The sequence below is a fragment of the Tamandua tetradactyla genome, chromosome 3 (genome assembly GCF_023851605.1).
Source record: "Tamandua tetradactyla isolate mTamTet1 chromosome 3, mTamTet1.pri, whole genome shotgun sequence".
Classification (NCBI taxonomy): Eukaryota; Metazoa; Chordata; class Mammalia; order Pilosa; family Myrmecophagidae; genus Tamandua; species Tamandua tetradactyla.
In genome coordinates this window covers 163,285,839-163,295,172 of record NC_135329.1, presented here as the reverse complement: position 1 = coordinate 163,295,172, position 9,334 = coordinate 163,285,839, and the positions used below count along the sequence as shown (strand labels likewise).

The window sequence follows — 9,334 nt, the reverse complement described above, 5'->3', positions numbered from 1 at the left end:
ATATGGTATCCATAAGGGATTTTGATAAAGTACAGAACATTTTTGCTTTTGATCTTGCCAGGTTTTATACGTGATGTTTCCAGCCTTTGGAAATCCAGGAAAAAAGAAGTATTCATTAGTGAGGCTCACGTATCCATGTCTTTGCTTTCTAAATATTTGTATATGTAACAAAATAAAAATATTTCTGTTCATCAAAGTGCTTTAATCAATACATAATATGCAACATAACAAAATATGTATATAATTTCTTGTGAAATTTTAGAGTAGAATTTATCAATTCCAATGTATACAAAAAAACAGATTTTTATTCTTTTCAATCATAAAATTTTCTATTTTTTTTACAACTGTTATGAAATTAAAATATATATTGGGTCCTTTGTGAATTTCTAACAAATACCCTTTCCAACCTTTCCTTTTTCAGCAAAAGACCTCCGTTATAAATTTTAAATGTTTCAAGTTTCAAAATGATTATTGCCTTATGTCAAATATGGAAGTGGAAAAGCAATACAAGCACACCATCATGTAAAGGACGATGTCAGACACAATAATTCCTTGAATCTGTTATTGACTGTTGCCTTCTTTGGGTTGTTCTTGGCATTTTCCTTCTTTTCAACAGTGAAGAGAGGTGAGCTTTGTACCAATTGTGAACTTGATGTCACTGTGTTATAGTGACAAGTGATCCTCAGAGGGATGCTTGGTAAGGGCTGAAGTCCCAGTACTGAAGTTCAGCCTAGATTTGAGCAGCAGAAGTGGAGGGGCCTTTGAGTGTGACCCATTGATAGCCCCTACCCCCACCTCCCTACACATGCATGTGCCAGCTCCTCAGGTGCTAGAAGAACCCAATGGGTTTCAGGGATTATTGAAGACTCAGGTTTCTTTTGCTGAGTATGGATGTTCTCTGGTGGTGCTGGGCCACCTAAGCCCTAGAACTGGCCTGTGTACCCAAGGGCTCTAATTGTCTAGAGATAGTCTCTGGATAATGGCTAAAGATTTCTGCAGATTTATCTTAGTCCGGATACAATGAACAGAGTTAAAGTCATACTGGCCTTGAATTTACAGTGATTCAAAGGATCTACTGTATCATCCCTATTTACTTAATAGCCTTTTCAATGTAAATATTTCGTTAATTCTGGTAAAGGTAAGCAACCAGGTAAAGATTTTATTTTATTTTTTTGTATGTTGTATGGCAGGGTCACATTTCATTCTTTTTCCATGTGAGTATCCCATTATTGAAGCACCATTTGTTGAATTTATTTGTTTTTTGGGAGGTGCATGGACTGGGAATCAAACCTGGGTTCCCTTCATGGCAGTTGAGAATTCTACCACTGAGCTACCCTTGCACCCCCTCCAGGTAAAGACTACAAAGGTTGCAATTACAGTGAAGCCATCTGGGCTTGGAAAAAAAGAATAATTACAAATGCAAGCTAGGAATACCTTGTTTAGTTTTTTAAATGTGTTAAGGTTTTAGAAAAGTATTAGGAGTAATTTGCCATGATTGGAAGTGTTTTCATGTATTTGGATGAAAGCCACCTTAGTAAATATAAGGAATGAGTTCTTCAGTTAATAATAGTAATTTGAAACTTTTATATGGGAACTTCAATGCATATTAGATACATTAAACATTCCAACAGGCCATGTGAGGCAGTCTTTTTCTTAGATGACCAAACAGAAAGGAATTGACTTGTAAAAGTTCACAAAACAAGGCAGGCCACGGTGGCTCAGCAAGAATGCTCGCCTGCCATGCCAGAGGATCCAGGTTCGATTCCCGGTTCCTGCCCATGTAAAAAAAGAAAAAAAAAGTTCACAAAACAAGTTACCAACATAATTTGAATTTCAATCTGTGACTTATTCCCAGCCCAGGTATCTTACCTATGGTTATATACCTATAAGATGTACATTTAGTAATCAAAATTTAATTAATGTTGCATCTTAAGCATTGTACTAGGTGCTGGGCTTCCACAGATTAATAAAATCCAGTTTCTGCCTTCAAGAAGTTCACAGCATTTCTATGCTCACCTAATTTTATTGCAGCTGCCCACATGGTTATTCTGGAAGGGACAGCAGCTTCTTGAATTTTACCTTAGTTTCAGCCTGGAACCTTGTCACGAATTATACTGGATAAATATGTCTTAGAATTAGACTTGCTTAGGCTGATTTATGTATCACACACTGAAAATACAAGGTTGTTTGGGTATTTCAGTGGGACCATGACTCTTTTATGTGAATATGTAGAAATTCCCTTTTAGAATTTTTCAAATATTAAATTATTAAATCAATTGTTCTATCACCTTTATTTTTTTAACTTATTTTTTTATTTTAATTGAAATAATAAATATTTCTCTGCTCTTGAGCCAGTTGGTCCTAAGCCAATTGGTTCTTTCCACCTGGTAGGCTCCCAAGATTGGCTTCCTCTCATAAATTTATTTTATGTTTACTTCTGACTTTGAAGATCAAAGGTTCTTAGAAAACTCCTCTTCCCTTTTCTGGGAGATTGGTAACTCAGTAATCCTCCTGTTAGCTTACTTTGTCTTCCAGACACAGATCCATAATGTTAGACTAGAAGAGATCTTAGAAATGGATACTTCTTATCTTTCCTATATCCTCAGACCTTAGCTTATTACTAGGGATGTATTATGTCTCCTCATTTTTCATTAGCACTAGGCATAAAGTGCTCAGAAGAATGGGAAAAAAAAACAGCTACTAACAACAATCTCAAAGCAGTAATCCTTATTGCTTGTTGACTTTTCTTATTGTATGATGGCCATAGGCCAATTAAAATGATTTTAACAAGACATTTTGGGTTATCTTTACCCCTGTTCTCTATTTGCAAGAATAATTAAGAGATGATTATATGTTTGCACATGTCTCCCGAATGTGTTTTCGTCTTATGTTTTAATATCAGTGTGTTATTTAATTTAGAAGGAATAATGAAGGTTTACTGTGAAGCTCAGACCTGTAAAATATAGAAGAGCTGTCCATTTTCCACATCCTGGACTTGTGCTTACCTCCTCCTTGCTCTCTGCCCCATGTTGGGGATGACTAGCATCTTTACTTGGTCTAGAAAACATCAGCCTAAATAGAGATGTTTCCTAGATGGATATTTCTTATCTTTCCTATATCCTCAGACTTTAGCTTATTACTAGGGATGCATTATGTCTCTTAATTTTTCATTTACACTGGGCATAAACTGCTCAGAAGAATGGAATCCTGTCTAGATCACTTGCTATTGGTTTCCTTCTTCCATGCATACTGGGAAAGTCGAGGTAATTAAAACACTTTCCTTCAATTTTTGCTAATCTGTATGTAGGCGACTGACAGAGAAGTTAAAGAATACAGTATCAAGGGGGTGTGCAAAGAAAAATTGCACTATTATTACTAGTAGAAATAACATTTATGCATAGTCTACTTATGCATATAAGTAGCAAATATAAAATTGATGCTATATTTGGATGTTCTTCATGTTTGACAGTTTGAGAATTATGCAACTATGTTTCTGTTCTTCAAGACATAGTTTCTTACAGTGAAGTTATCTCTCCAGTCAGCACATCTTTCTCTGTGAGGTGTCTGTCCAGACAAGGCTCACTTATTCCATGTAGAGGGTAAATCCACGGGACAATTTTCTTATGTTTTCAGTAAGCACGTGAAATTCTTTCCCTTTAATTTTGTCCTCAAGGTGTGTATCTTTTTAGTATAGAAAGGAGAATAATTCTCAGTGCTCATTTTTGAGTCCTCAGCATCCTTCATATTCAAGATGAGTGTCAACCAGCTACCCCTGGAATCTGTGGAATACCGTGCTGCTCAGGTGAAGGGCCTCTTGTGGATTCATGTTTTTTGTTTGGTTATAAAAAAACTTCTCATGGATGTCAGAAACTGAAGTGACTGTCCAAAATAGCCCCATATCCACCATACCTTAAATTCTTTAAGCATTTTCTTGTACAGGAGACATCCAGGTATATTCCTTCTATTTAAGAGGGATGATAATGCAAACACTTCTATATAGTGTCAGATAATTTCATGTCATAAAACATTAAATATAAAACTGATTTTGACAGCTGTAAAAATTATCATTCATTCCATTCTAAAACAATTTATTGAATGCCTTCTATGTGTCCAAATGTCCCATCTGAAGATTCCTAGTATTTCTATGATAGTTTATAATCAGTAGTCTATAAAAATAGCAATTATTGATTGAATTCTATTCCCCAGAAAGATATGTTGAAATTCTAATCCCCAGAGCCTGAAACTGTGAACTTATTTGGAAATAAGGTTGTTTTACTTATGTATGAGCAATATTCATGTTACATAATGCTTCTTCTGCAGCATGTGACATTAATATTAAGCATACATGATTGATAACCAAAATTTAATTTATTTCCAATGAATTTTTATTATAATGTATTGCCTGTAAGGAGAATGATAAAAATGAAATGAGTGGTTTACATTATAATCACTTTGATTGTGTTTGATCCTGAAAAACATCAATGCTTGGAAGAAATCAAATGTTATTTCTTTCGAATGAATGAAACTTAATTATGCTTAATTACCATAATCAGATCCCATATGTAAACACTCAATGAGCAATGGAATCTGTCCCTTCTTGGGTCTGTGTCTTATTTAAAATATATAAAGAAAAAGTATCACCAACCAAATATAAATAAAAAAACAAATAACCAACCAACTAATCCACTGCCAGCCAGAGATTTTAACACCAAGTGGACAAATAAATCAAAACAGACTTCATTTCATAAACACAGACCCAGAAGTAATATTCTCTTACATAGATTATAAGGACTTAACACCCAATCAATTGTAATGTGGAAAATAAGTTCTAAAAAAGAGAGTGAGGTAAAAGAGAAATAGAATCAAATATCAAAATCTTCAGATTTTATATAATTTACTAACTAGGAAACCATAAGGGTGCCGCCCATCCTGCATTCTGTGGAATCGTTCCAGTCTTACCAGGAAAATCTTGCATCCTGTAAACTTCACTTTCATATCTGAATATCCTTAATATTTACTAGAGTAGTAAAATAAAGTATTTGCTGCTGCTGATTTGTTATATAGCTGCCTTGTTTATACCTGCATGTTAAAAAATGTGGGAAACCCACCCATGAATAACTTTATTATGCTATCTTTAGTGGCTGCCTTTTATAACATACCACATTTAAAAGTTAATGACCTTTCGGTTTGGCAGCTCCTCAGAAAGCTAAGTATAGATTTACCATGTGACTTGCAATCTCACTTCTAGGTATATACCAAAAGAACTGAATGCAGGGACTTGAACAGATATTTGCACACTAATGTTCATAGCAGCATTATTCACAATTGTAAAAAGATAGAAGCAAACCCAAGTGTCCATCAACCGATGATAAACAAAATGGGATATATACATTCAATGGAATATCATTCAGCCATAAAAAGGAATGAAGTTCTTATTCACATGACATAATGGATGAACTTTGAAGACAGCATGTTGAGTGAAATATGCCCGACACAAAAGGACAAATATTGTCTGATGTCAATAATGTGAAATAAATAGAATAAGCAAACTCATAGGGCTAGAATCTATAATATAGGTTACCAGGAGTTGGGTTGGAAGAGGAAAGAAGGAGTTAATGCTTAATTTGTATAAAATACCTATTGGGGTTGATTGTAAAGTTTTGGAAATGGATAGTGGTGATGGTAGCACAATATTATGTGCAAATTAAAAGCACTGAATTATTCTCCAGACCAACACAACCCTGAGACCAAATAACATACCAGGGAGAAGGTTACTATGAATTTTAATCAGGGACAAACAGGAAAAGATTCTTTCCACTGGTGCAGATTGGGAAATGTAAGTCAGCATTCTTGCAAATGAAGTCAGCACCCGGCATTGATCGGAGTGGGAGGCAGGGTTTTATGGAGGGCATGCACAAAGGAGGCACAGAGCCAAAAGAGTGCATGCACATATTGCTAACAAAGTTAACTATTTTCTTATGTAACAGTAACATTTCAAAATTTCCTGAAACATACAGGTTATAGATTCAGCATTGATACAGTATAGGGAAAATAAGGTTGATAATCATTCAAAGAAGTTTCAGAAGGTCTATTGAACTGGCTTGACCATCCTTTCCCCCTCCAGTGAGGTGGTTTTCCTTCTAGCCTGTGCTCTGATGGTACATGCTGTGATGTGCTTAAAGCTATGTCTTTTTATTTTTTTCCTAAAGAAGGGGGTCCAGATCCTTGGGATGCCACAATTATGTATGTGAGTGTGGTTAAAAGGGGGAAATTTTAGGTCATCTATATGCTACTAGAATAATTAAAAGATAAAACATAGGCCCGTACACCCTTCTTGTGAAATGAATCAGGGGTTTGTCCTGTCAGTACCATCACCTCCTTAACAGATCAGAAAGGATACTGGCCGCTATTTTTCAAAGATTATTGGCCCTTAAATTAGGACTTTAATTTGTAAACATGAAGATTTAGAAAAGGAATGATTGAAGTGAGTGAAACGATAAAAGACGGAGATCTAGAGAGCATGAAGTTAGTAACTTCCAGGCACTTTAAATAGTTTTTTTTTTCCCATGAAAGTTTTAAAAACAAAATTTTATGACAGATAAAGATACTGAAAGTAAACAAATGGAATACTTTTTCAGATGAGGTGATAATAGTTTTAGATAATAAAAAAGCATAACACAGATTCAGGAAATAGAGATCAGTGAATAGATAGTTCTCTAGTAGATTTTCAAGGTGTCTATCCTTAAACTCAGATCATGTAGGAATTTAACCATGTTCCAGGTTCTGCATTTGCAGCATCATTTAGGTCCTCCATTAACTATGCAAAGAAACATCATTATCACCATTTTGCAGAAAAGGAAACTGAGGTTCAGGAATTTAGGTAAACTTGTCACATAGTTAACAAGAAACAGGGTCTGGGTCAAACTCAGGTGTGTCTGGTGTCAAACACACAATCCTCTCCTATGACATGCCACCTCCTCAAAGACAAAAGCAAACTGCTATGATTATCTACAAATTATCTTTACGTCCAAAAGTCAGAGTCTGAATCTTAGGTGGATGTACTTGCCCTTAACTCCATCCTGCATTTATAGTTTTGTTCTTGGGAATATTTTTTAAAATAGTGTTTAACTTCATAACAGCAGAATAAACAAATAAAATTTAAGTTCAAAGACTCTATACTATATATCAGAAGGGTGTCCTTCCCTCTTTTAATTTCAAAACAAACAGATTCCAGTAGAGAAGTTTCCTTTCTCTTGAGGTGGTGATAGAGTTATGCAGGGACAATCCGAACAATATTTACACCCAGAGCTAACCTGGGGAGACATAAAAAAGAAATTTATCAGAGAAAGATTTTGACCAGTAGTCCTTCTAAACCTACCCGAGAAGTAGTTTCCATTCCTTTGCTGGTTGAGCTGACAGTTTATATCTATTGTTGGACTTTTAGGTTTAGTTGTATATAAGAACTGGTCTTTCACAAATATGCTTGGCACAAAACTGGAAGTGTTAGGGTGGTGGTTTGAAGCTATGTACCCGAGAAAAACAGGCTCTTTTCTTCTTTCTTTTTTTTCACATGGGCAGGCACCAGGAATTGAACCCAGGTCTCCAGCGTGGCAAGTGAGAACTCTGCCTGCTGAGCCACCTTGGCCTACCTGAAAAATAGGTCCTTAAACTTAATCCATTCCTGTGGATGAGAACCCTTGTAAATAGGACCTTCTGGTAAGTTACTTCAGATAAGGTATGGCCCAGGATGGGCCCTAATTGTATTACTGAAGGCCTTATAGGGAAGGTCACATACAGAGAAAGAAGCCAGAGAGGGAGCAGCCAGAAGCTGACAGTCAACAGAATCCAGAATAGAAAGGAGAAGCCGAGACAGGCCATCATATGCATTGCCATGGACAGAGGAACAAAAGACCATGGTTTACCAGCAGTCAGCCCCAGAATTCCAGTCTTTTAGGAAGAAAGCATCGCCTTAATGATGTCTGATTTGGACTTCTCCTAGCCTCTAAACCATGAGCCAATAAATACCTATTGCTTAAGCCAACCATTGCATGGTATTTACTTTAGCAATACAGAAACTAAAACAGTTCGTTCTTTTGGTTTTGTTTTTATAAGAAGATAATAGCTAGTTTATTTGACTAAAAAGTATAGTTAGGACACTTTTGTAACATTTGTACTATGGGGCCTTTATACGCTGTTATGGTTTCTCCAAAAACAGTTTTGGAGAAATGGCATTGATGAGTCAGTCTCTGAAATATGTGAACAAGAGAAACCATAAAGATTGTAAATCACATACTTGTACTTCAAAAATGCAAACAGTTTGAAAAGACGATATGTGCCAGATGTTTCCTGAGGCCATGTAATACAATCAAATTAAGACAGAGTGATACCAATTTAATGTGATTTGTGAAATTTTAGTGAGGGATTATTTCCTAAATATCTAATCAGCAGCTCAGTAAAAGCTGACAAAAGGTAGATTTAATTTGCTGTGATTATAGTTTTGTTTGAGCTGGTCAACGCTTATAAAATGACACCTTTTAAAACTACTACCTCAGAGACTCCTGTGACATAAATGTGAATCTTTCTTAAAACATTTTACTCTTTGTGTTCAAGCTTAGCTTAGATGGTCTACTGTATGAAAGGTTCACATGTAATCAATCATTATTCTACATAAGTCCACATATAAGTTAAAGGATAATAGATTGCACATGAAAAGGAAAAACAAAGTAGGCATGTCTACCAGTAATTGGTATTAAGAATAACAACAACAACAAAAAACTCATTTAATGATACCCTACATTCGTATAAACTAGTAATTATAGCCCAGGTGATTTTTATTCACAGTTTAAAATAGTCAAAACATTAATGTGACTTCCTCAGGCTGCATTATTGTTTTTTATTTTTTAAAGGGTCCATCTTAATGCTGAGGAGAACACAAAGTAGATTGCACTAAAATCATACACCTCATGACCACAAGAAATGGAATCCTGAGCTTGTCTTGGCACATTAATTGGCCCTCTCTGTCTGTTAGAAGGAAAGGGTGGAAATAGAAAGGGTCACTGTTGATGGAGGATCAGTAAATCTTACAAGACAATTCTTGAAGAAGCTGAAGTCAGCTTGAATTGGATTTCCCAAACCAAATGAAACCGAAAAGTTCAAGGACACCTTCACTAAGATTATTAACCATGTAAATATTTTTTGCTCATCAACACCAGAAGCATTTTTTCTATATTTTTGTAAAGTTTGTAAGTGCATATTGAAAAATCAGTCTTCTCATGTGACTGCAATGGTCACTGGGAAGCAAAACTTCAAATATCTAATGTTATATTTCAGACAA

The 9,334-nt window shown here is 35.4% G+C and overlaps 1 long non-coding RNA gene across 1 annotated transcript; it reads left to right on the top strand.

Annotated features, from left to right (window-relative positions):
- Positions 1 to 455: 455 nt before the first annotated feature.
- Positions 456 to 9,062, top strand: LOC143677870 (uncharacterized). The gene is made up of 3 exons (XR_013172960.1): positions 456 to 625; positions 7,579 to 7,716; positions 8,907 to 9,062. It is a non-coding gene; the product is annotated as an uncharacterized LOC143677870 (long non-coding RNA).
- The last annotated feature ends 272 nt before the right edge of the window (positions 9,063 to 9,334 follow it).